Source organism: Anguilla rostrata, chromosome 2 (genome assembly GCF_018555375.3).
Source record: "Anguilla rostrata isolate EN2019 chromosome 2, ASM1855537v3, whole genome shotgun sequence".
NCBI classification, from domain to species: domain Eukaryota; kingdom Metazoa; phylum Chordata; class Actinopteri; order Anguilliformes; family Anguillidae; genus Anguilla; species Anguilla rostrata.
Window position 1 is genome coordinate 38,200,708 of NC_057934.1, and position 9,191 is coordinate 38,209,898.

Below are 9,191 nucleotides of genomic sequence, written 5' to 3' on the forward strand. Positions count from 1 at the left end.
GGAAAAAAATAGATCAGGTCAATTTGTACATTACACCCTAAATCTAGCTGTAGTTCTGTAAAACAATTCTTTGAGAAGAAAATTGGCACTCAAAAGAAAGGAAGAAATAAGACTAGGAGTAGAACTACTTTGAGTATGCACAGTGAACATATATGCTTTGTGCTCATTTCTAAACTCACAATTGTGAAGAAATGCGTCAAAATTGATTCTATGGAGTTTCTGATCTGATGGTCCCACAGAACGATACTTGTCAAGTCTCATGACATTTTGTGACAGGGGATCTGTTGAAGACAGAGGCAAAGCAAGTCGCTAAATTAAAGTTAAAGAAGCAAATTGCCCTCCATGTATGGCCTCAGGTAGAGATCCATTTAGATTACATTTTTCTGTTTTAGGACTTAAATTTGTGAGGTTCAAAGCCCCCCAACCACTTTCCATTCATGGTCATTCCGCAACAGTTCTGTACTAACTGTAGCCAGCCTGAAAGCCTGCTTACCCTGCCTCCCCCACGGTGTGACAATTAGCAGTTATTAGTGGCTGTAGGAGCCCAGATCTGCACTATTGAGTGAAAAGGCACTAATCAGCACTGCCTTTATTCTAAAATTCTGCTATTACCCAGCTCTCTTTGCTGTCTTTTGGTAGAGCACAATGTGATCAGCCCTCCATTCACACCACTTCTTCAAAATCTTAAGGTTTTACTTTATTTTTCTTTTCTTTTCTTTTGTCCGCGACATTGTCACGACGGCAGCGGGAGAAAGCTGAAGTGGAGGTCTTGAAGCTAGGCCTTTTGTCAGAGGGCGAGCGCGCACATTTGTGTGGGAACAGTGAGCGGGCCTGCAGGCCTGACGGGCCGTGCCGCTTTCCTCCATTGCGGCGCGGAGATTGACCGCCAGCCTTCCCCTAGAGTACAATGCCAGAGAGAGAGAGAGGGAGAGAGGGAGAGAGAGAGAGAGAGAGAGAGAGAGAGAGAGAGAGAGAGAGAGAGAGAGAGAGAGAGAGAGAGAGAGAGAGAGAGAGAGAGAGAGAGAGAGAGAGAGAGAGAGAGAGAGAGAGAGAGAGAGAGAGAGAGAGGTGACAGGGTCACCCGTGTCCCTGGTGATTTGTACGACCGCTCATGGGCCCGCGTTTACCGTTGCACTATTGTCGGAGCTAAATGGCACGGTGAGAGGAACCAAAGAGGAGGGTATTCATTTGCTTTATCGTCCCTGGCCGCACAAACCCTCCCTTCCCTCACTTGCCTTTAATAAACAACCTTGGATGGAGAATTTAATTTAAACCAGGGCTATTCGGCATCTTCGACGCGAGAGAGAGAGAGAGAAGAAAAAAATTGCGTCAATAAAGAAGGGAGCGTTTAGGGGGCAGACAACCTTTACAAAAGAGCATCGTGTTTGGCAGCTCATCCGCGTAGCCGCCGGGCTCACGCTGGCTGTATGAAGCACCTTCCTTTCTGTGCTCACTCCACATACGTGGCACAAAAGATGCTGCACCCCATGATATAAAGGACAGGTTTTATTGCGAGAGCTCCGGACCGCTGTTGACACAGCTGTCTGCCCAGTAGTTGTCGAAAAGGATTATTGGAGAGAAGGGTCTCTGGTTATTACCCTCTTTTGTTTACTTGCTGATTGATCAAATGAGAGAACATGCTGGAAATACTTTTTTTTTTTTTTTTTACACATTGTTTTCCTTTATTTTTTTTGCTGTTGTGGTTCCACAGTGAAGCATCGTTTATGGTACACACTGAAATTTCATTACAGAGCAGAGTCTTATAAAAATAGTTTTATCGTGGCGAAGAACCGGTGGCATTCGCCTTGTTAACATCCCCTGCTTGTTGGATATGCAGATTTATGCAGATCCATGCATGTCCAAATATTGACCTTAACCTGTTAGATGTATACTGTAAATATCAAATTTCCCTCATTTGACCATCTTGAGCGATCCCACCTGCTAAAAATAATTTACTCCCTATTAGTATGCAAATCTATGCAGCCATATTCAGCTCTTGGATTAAATTAAAACTTTGATCCAGCTGCTAATCGCAAATTACAAACCAGCTTCTGATGGCTGCTGCTTCTGTCTTTGTCAGAGGGCTGTTCCTCAGGGGGAAAGCCCCATCAGCACAGGGTCTGACAGAGGCAGGTCTGGATTCTCCTGCTGCATATTAAGTAATCCCTCTCCGAGAGAAGTAGGAATGAATCTTCCAAAGTATTGAACTGCCAAACTGCATGCAGAGCATTACTATTACTAGTAAAGCAGGCTGTTTTCACTGTTTTCAGTGTGTTCATTGAAATGCTTAATTCCATTCAGTATTTTGCATTATTTAGTAATGCAAACTATCCTTATTTTGCCATACAGTACCTTGCATCTGCTTGAAGACATAAGAGCCGGTTTTGGCTCAATGTTTTTTTGGCAAGTATGTGCTCGTACATACAGTTAAAGATGGACGTGTGAACACATGCGCGATGCTAAAGGCAGAGGCCTTCCCACATGGGGGGCGGTGGGGGGGGGGGGTGTATATGTAGAAAAAATGTGCCCGGGGGGGCCTGCAGTTCCTCTGTGTAATGTGATGCTGAGTGAGAGTGGCAGTTGCAGTTAACAATCCAGGGCAAGTGCGGGTGGGCTCCTCAGCTGAGTCTGATTGACATTCCATGCTTGTTTAATCAAAAGACACAGTGCATTTCAATGGGGCATCTTTATGGGGTCTTAGGTGTGCAATTTTTTTAACTTACATGCGCTTGAAAATGAAATACGCCAACCGACTACGCCATTATCATCATTATCACAACTTGATGCAGTATAACATTCAATTGTAAACATGCCTCAAGGATTGTGAATGTTAACTTGTCCACAGTCCATTTTCTATACATCAAGGAATAACACCACTTGCTTCCTCAGAAAATGGGTGCTGCCAGGGCATAGAGGTTCCCGGGAAAGCACATGATCACTTTGTTTGAATCTGTCACCTTCAGATTCATTTCATTTTCACCACCGAGGAGCCACTAATTTAATGTGCCACATTGCTGATTGCTTGTTGTGTAGAAGGAAAGTAAAGCAGAGTTTTTGGAACCGTTTAGGCATGGTGTTACTCAAGGGCAAGTGAGGAAAAAACAAAGTGTAGACTGCTTAATGGCTTGATGTGGAAGAGCATAGAAGAATGACCGGATTGACCACATGGCTTTTCAGAGTACAGTGCCAGAAGAAGTCTCCTGGAGTATGGTCTTAGAAAAACATGTTACCAAAAAAAAAAAAACGGTATATGACTCACACAGTTGCAAAGCTTATGATGCTAATAGCGTCTCTGACAATGTTACATTAGCGGCAGTGTAGTAGAATGGGAGTAGGACATTGCTATTGTACCCTTGAGCAAGGTACTTAACCTGCATTGCTTCAGTATATATCCAGCTGTATAAATGAACGCAATGTAAAAAAAAAAATAATAATATATTTTTAAAAATAAGTTGTGTAAGTTGCTTTGGATAAGAGTGTCTGCTAAATGCCTGTAATGTAAATGAAGATGTTACAATAGTGTATACGTAAGAATCATCTTATATAGCGTACTATATTTAAGGCCAGACATGCGCAAATCCCAGCAGTGGTCGCTTGCCTGTTTTCCTTAAGCATTAACGTATCTTTTCTGTCGATATAAGATGGAGGTGTTCAGGTATTTTCTATTGCCTCCTCATTAAATACCGGTGCACCCGTTTGTCTAAAATAGGATAGGTTAAGTTGTTCAGAACCAGACTTGAAACGTAATGAAATATCTTCAAAGGAAGATATTTCATTGATTTTAGGGCTGGTAGAGCAACTATTTTTGAATGGTGAAGGCAAGCTCTCGATCAAATTCCACAACTGTACTAGTGAGAAGCATAGATCTCCCTTACCACCTGCTTTATTGGAAACCTCTTCCTGGAATATTTGCTTGCGAATATTAAAAAGACAGCTGCTAGGCGCATGGAAATTATATCATAATTAGCAGGCTTCCGGACCGGCACACCGCATGAAAACAGATGGTCCCTTAATTCAATTACCAGTGCAAATGACTGACCAGTGAAACACTAGCTGAGCACAGCGACCTTCATGCTACCAACTGCAGTCTCTAAGACTTCTCAACTTTTTCTGCCCTGTACTTTTTAGGAATCACGTTGGTCGACCGTCTCTTACCTCAACCACTGAAAGGTAGACAGAATACTATGAGGTTGTTACCGCCTGCCTCTTTGTCTATATGCAAACATAAGTGAACATTTTTTCAGGTTTTCGATGCAACACGGTGAAATAAATAAAAGGAGAGGAAGAAATCATTCCATCTTAGTGTGACAACTGTTAAGTGTGGCAGAAATATGCGAGCTACCATGTGCCACTATAATTCTTTACAGTATATGTAAGCATTCATGCGGTGGAAAAGCATCTGTACAATATGTGGCAGATGTACAGTAAATGAGGGGTTAAATCCGCAGTTGCCACCGGGGGTGAAAATGATGACAGAATGCGCAGCCAGCCCTTATTTAAACATCATGTAACAAACTCACTGTATCATATGGGAGTATTTGTTTTGCATTCCAGTTTATGAACAGATCTTTACTGAATCACTGGCCCATTATGGACCAGTGCTATGGCCAAAGCCTATAAATAGTGACAGGCATAGTTTTCTCAAATAAATTCCATTAATCAGGCTAGTGCAGTAGAACAACATTTTATTGCAAAGTGAAGTAGTGTATTTGTGCTTTAATAGATTGCTAACTTCATGTAGCATTATATTGTGCTCCACAAACAAGTACTGGTACAGAATGAAATGTGGTCCGCAGACTAAGCCGACTACACCCTTAGGAACTGTGGCTCACAGTGTTACTACACTTCAGCAGTACCTGTCTGTTGCCCTGTGGACAATAACTATACTCGGGTCCATCGATCTACATGGCATAAATTATAATGACTGGGCTCAATGTCATTCATTCTGTAGACTCATGAATAGAGAACACACGCTTGATATCAGGGACTTTTTCCAAGAGTGTTTAAATTGAAGAGTCTACAGATTCTTACACGTCATCAAAATTCCCTGGTTGTGGGCATTGGGAAAGAAGATGACATGTTGACAGGGATGAACAAATGCTTCTCAAATGTGACATAAAGGAATGCAACCGGATGAAAATGAAAAAGACAAAAACAACTAGCTACTGATTGGTATGGATTATTCCGCCAATTGATTGATTGATCATTAATCAAGCAAAATGAACAAATATAGATTGAAGGGATTAAAGACAAGATTTCAGCATCCTCTGTTTAAACATAAGAACATTCCTCTCTGATTAGCCTCTCTCAATTTGAATGCCACCTCACTGCTGAAAATGTGAAATAAAAGTACTGCTTACGGTCATCGAGTTGCGTTCTGTACTTTGAAACTCACCACAAGCATCTGGTGAACCTTTGAGAGTGAGGAGCAGACTCAAGCACTACTTCGTATCTGTGAGATTGACTAAATAAAACAACTACAGTACCTTGGGCCACCCAGAAATTCTACAAACCTTCCAATTAAATCAGAACGACTGTGGCCGCGTGACTTACTGATGCATACCAATGGAAATGCCAAGATATCTGTGTGCAGTAATCACTCCAATAAGTGAAGATTCCATTTCACATTTCTCAAATGAGGCCATAGTACCTCTCAGTGCATTTTAAACATGTGAACCACAGTTCACCCCCAAAATCAGGCAACTTCTGCCACACAGAAATGTGCATGTTTCTCAACAGCCTTCTGGCTTCCCTCATAGGTATCACGGGTAATATTATATTTAACATCACTCCTGTGTAATATTTATGACCTCATCAAAGAGCATGCAAATGCAGTACATCCCTCCCACCCCCCACACACACTGCCTCTCTATCCCTTTTTCTTTAACCTCCCACTTCTTGTTCCCTTATTTCTTCTCTCCAGTATACCCACTCTTCCATCTCTCTTTAAAGGTTGATTGTGTTTTCACTCTCCCTCCCAAATACTGAAGTTCTTTTCAGTGCACACTCTGGAAAATGCAAACCAAAACAAAACAGTGCAGGCTGAATCTTTTCCACTCAATTTTCAGCAATTGATCCACATGCAATACCGCGAACAAACATCACAAGATCATGTTGTTTTTCCTCAGTAAATATCATTGCAGGCACTCATTTTATTTTTACCCTGAAATATTGCATGAAGGAAGACCTTAAAGACAGATTTAAGGTCCCTAAATAATTATCTTCAATACACCACACCCAAAATTTACTGCAGTCACATGCCAAAATTTATCATTTACTAAATCTTCCTCTTATCTTTATCTTATTTATGTATACATACACACAGCAGGTTAAAAACCCAGTTGGACTCCCAGTTGAAGATCACTATACATCACAGAAACTGAAATATATGATTAAAAATATAATGGAATATTGTGGAATTCTTCTTTATTTACCAAATTTTTTTTTGCAAACTAAAAGCCAAATTAGTATTCTAATTATTGTATTAAATCATTTAGCAAACAAAATTTGTAATTTGTAAAGAGTCCAGAGATCCTGAGAATTCATAAATTCTGCAATTTTTTTACGCCCTCTTTGACCTGCAGATTATAATAACTTTACACAATATTTGAAGACTGGATAAAGTTATGTATGGTGGGTACTAAGCCAAAACAAAAATAACAGTTACAGATTTATGGAAAATTGTTGATTCAAACATAAAGAATGAATTAATCGAGCTAATATCATTAGCAAAAAGATTTCAGTAATACAGTAGAATCCACTTGAAATACTGAATAACACCAGATGCAGTGATGAAAATCTGTTGGCATTCTCATTTAAATGCTATTAAAAACTTAGCATATAGTAATATAGATCTGTTTCTAAGAATATTTCAGCTCATTTAAAGCATGAAATATTCGCTGAATGCTTAACTATTTATGCCACAAAATAATTTATTTTTCCTTTTGTTTCAATAAAACTTATAAAATACATTTTGTATTGGAATATGTGCATCATCTTCCTAATATGCCCAATATTTCACAGCCCCAAATAAAATATTGGCATAAACAAGATTGCACAAACAGTCTGGTTGCTAAAAGAAAGGTTATTTCTACAGTCAAGAAAAGTCACCTGCATGTATCATATGGCAGTCAATGAGCCAAAGTAAAGCCATTGAAAATCCCCCAGTCTATGCGTCTAAACCTTCCTACAACAAGGACACCATGCAAAACGAGGACAGAAAACAAATTTTAACTGGCAATGCTGGTCTCACAATATATAACTGCTACCAATACACAAAATTAAGTGAGTGAAATGATTAATTTATGCTTCAAATTTTAGTGTGGCATATATAGCCAGATGTTTCAAATATTGTTGACAAGAATTTTCACCTCTAATGCTGAATTTAATATTTTTTCATAGAAAATGAATAGTTATTTTACATTGAGAGATATTTTTGTGGTTGATTTTTACCAAGCAGAAATTACAGTAGACTTGGGCTATTGGGTGGCTGATCCTGTTAAGCTACAGTTCAAGTGCATGATTGGGCCCCTGACCTACAGTCTATGACTACGGCAATTGGCCCCACACGGCAGCACAAAATTGGTGATACCATCACATCACTGATAGGGTGCCCAAGGTTTGCTTGTTACGCTGAGCATGAAATGACTCCTGTTGATTCATTTGTGCAAACTTGGCTTGTGGATTCTGGTGTGGAAAAAAGTGCCTGGCAACATACCATACTTTGAAAGGGAATGTGCACTTTTCAGTGCTCCCACCATAGCAGTGCGGATCACAGCATGGCCAAGGATGTAGCCCAGACAATTGAGCATTCCAAATTGGAGAGAAAATGGGCGGAAAAGCTTCAGGTCAGTTTTAATTAAATTAGGACTGCGTCCATAAGGTATACTGCAAACCCTCATATTCTCTGTACTTACCCTCGGAACACTGGGGATCACATCTCCAAACAAGAAACCAGGTGAGAGAAGACTGTTGAGATGACAGCTGCTCTGCGTCTGTGCTGCCGATGGTAGAATTCTTTCATATGATATGCTAGTCATTCTGCCAAAAGAAAAAAAAATATATATATATCAGTTTACAACCATTTCATTGATTAAAATAATTATACTGCGTTTTGATGATTTCTCTTCATTTTGGTGAGCAGATGAACTAATGTTAGGACTACTGACCATACCCAAATTGTGCTCATGGGGATTTATCAACCTCTGATCAGTCTAATCAAATAATAGTTTTAACAGATTATTCTATGGGAATAAGAATAATAAAATCTCATGAAACACTTGTTATTAATTTCCATTATCAGAGTTTAAACCTTCAAATTAACTTAAATCATTAGTCTTTTGTTTTGTGCAATTTGATGCAATCAATTTGGCCTGTGGCTATCACAGAAAACTATCATGTTGGGTAATGTGGGTGCAGTATGGATATTTAATATATTGAATTGTATAAATAAACACTACTTCCTGTTCTCTAGGCATTGGATCTAGGGTTGTCATAATATTGGTGTCATTATTCCCCCACAATGCATCTGAATGCAGAAACCGACAACTGCAGTGGATTATAATACATTTGAAGCAGCAGATAAAAAATATTATCTCTGAAATGGGCGGTAATACACTCTTCACTGCACTAGGTTAATGACTATCCTCTGCCGAGTTTTACTAAACCACAGGTTATTTCTGCACGTTGTTTATCCATATATGTGCAGTCAAATGCAAACGTATTGGGACAGTCGTGTCAAAAATCAAGTTGTTTTTCCTTCATACCAATCTAATTTGTTTTTCAAACCAAACAATGACTATGAAGCTAAATTCACTGCGCCTGCATTTATTAATTTGATCTTTTTAAACCAACATTACAAATTACAACAATACCATTTAATGAGTCAAGTCCCCCTACTCCAAGTTAGTATAAGTACTGGGACAAATGACTGTCAGCTGTTTCAGATTTCACAGGTTTGCCATATTGCTCTAATTATTTATGAATCGAAAACTGTTAGTGTCAGGGCATAGGTTATATAATTTGAAAGCATTTGTAGAGTCTACTTTATAAGCTAGAATATACATGACAAGCAGACTGCAGAGGGCCAGAGAACAGAGTATGACAACCAAGGTAGCTATTATGAGGATGAAAGAAATGAAAAAATAATTTGGGGCTATTCAGAATGTTTGTGTATTCCAAAGTCATCAGTA